The sequence below is a fragment of the Aplysia californica genome, unplaced genomic scaffold, assembly GCF_000002075.1.
Source record: "Aplysia californica isolate F4 #8 unplaced genomic scaffold, AplCal3.0 scaffold00372, whole genome shotgun sequence".
NCBI lineage: Eukaryota > Metazoa > Mollusca > Gastropoda > Aplysiida > Aplysiidae > Aplysia > Aplysia californica.
In genome coordinates this window covers 428,908-430,177 of record NW_004797642.1, presented here as the reverse complement: position 1 = coordinate 430,177, position 1,270 = coordinate 428,908, and positions in this window count along the sequence as shown.

Below are 1,270 nucleotides of genomic sequence, written 5' to 3'. Positions count from 1 at the left end.
CTATGATTGAATGTGTGCTGTTATTTTGTATTTGCAACTGGGGTGGGAATTGTAAGGTGAAATATAAAGAAAAATTTGACTGAACCATTAAGAGAGCCAGCAAGATCTCTGGATACGATTTCAAAAGAATGGATGAAATGTATAACACCACATGTATAAAAAAGATAAAAAGCATTATAAACGACCCATCACACCCCTTTTCCACACAAATTGTAAGATCACGCAGCGGCAGATATGTACATCCAAAAACAAAGAAAGAAAGATATAAAAGAAGCTTTTTACCATCTGACAAAAGGCTTTTGTCAGAATGAGCATAGATGTGTGTTGCTCTTAGAGTATGTAGCTATATATAACTCCAAAGGTCTTGTATTTAAATTCCTGCATGTGGTTGAATGATGCATTTGGTGTGAATGTACATTTTGTCAGCTTTACTTCTCTTTCATATTGAATTTTAATGAGAGTACATGTAATATATAATTTAGATTTTTTATGTATACCTGCATGTGTTTTTACGGTCCTGTACAGCCAAGAAAAATTTCCCTTTGGAATAATAAAGTATTTTCTTATCTTATCTTATCTTACATACGCACAGACATAAAAGGCTAACGTACATGGACTCGCACAGACATTCATAGACAGACACACAAGCACAGGCATCCACAAACAAGCACACACCAAGGCACGTACTAATATTTACACGTACATGCACAAACACACACGGATACAAACAAAGAGGCAAAACACAAGCACATACACAGCCTCGATTTCACTCAAAAAGTAGCACACGATGAATTACTTGTATCTAAGATTTACTGAAACCCAGGAATGCGCTTTGACTCGAAGTCTTGCCTCATCACTCAATTTTTGGGCCTGGCAGTAAAGGGATTTAAGGTAGGAGTTATTACACTCTAAGGACACAATTTAGAGCATTTAGGAGGCAGGCTTCCGACCTTGCCTGTCAAGGCCAACACTTGCTGAGAGGGATGCATTCCTGCAAAAAGACCAAGATATGTAATAATATTTTCTTACCATTCAGAATTCGAACTCAGGCCTCCTGCATGCGACAGTGAAGAGCCTACCCGTTGTACCATAGACGCTGTAGACAAGGGACATGAAAAGAAATCAATAAAAAAAGAAATAATAAACACTCACACACACACACACACACACACACACACACACACACACACACACACACACACACACACTCCCTCACTCACTCACTCACACACAACACACACTTACACACATAACACATACGCACAGACAT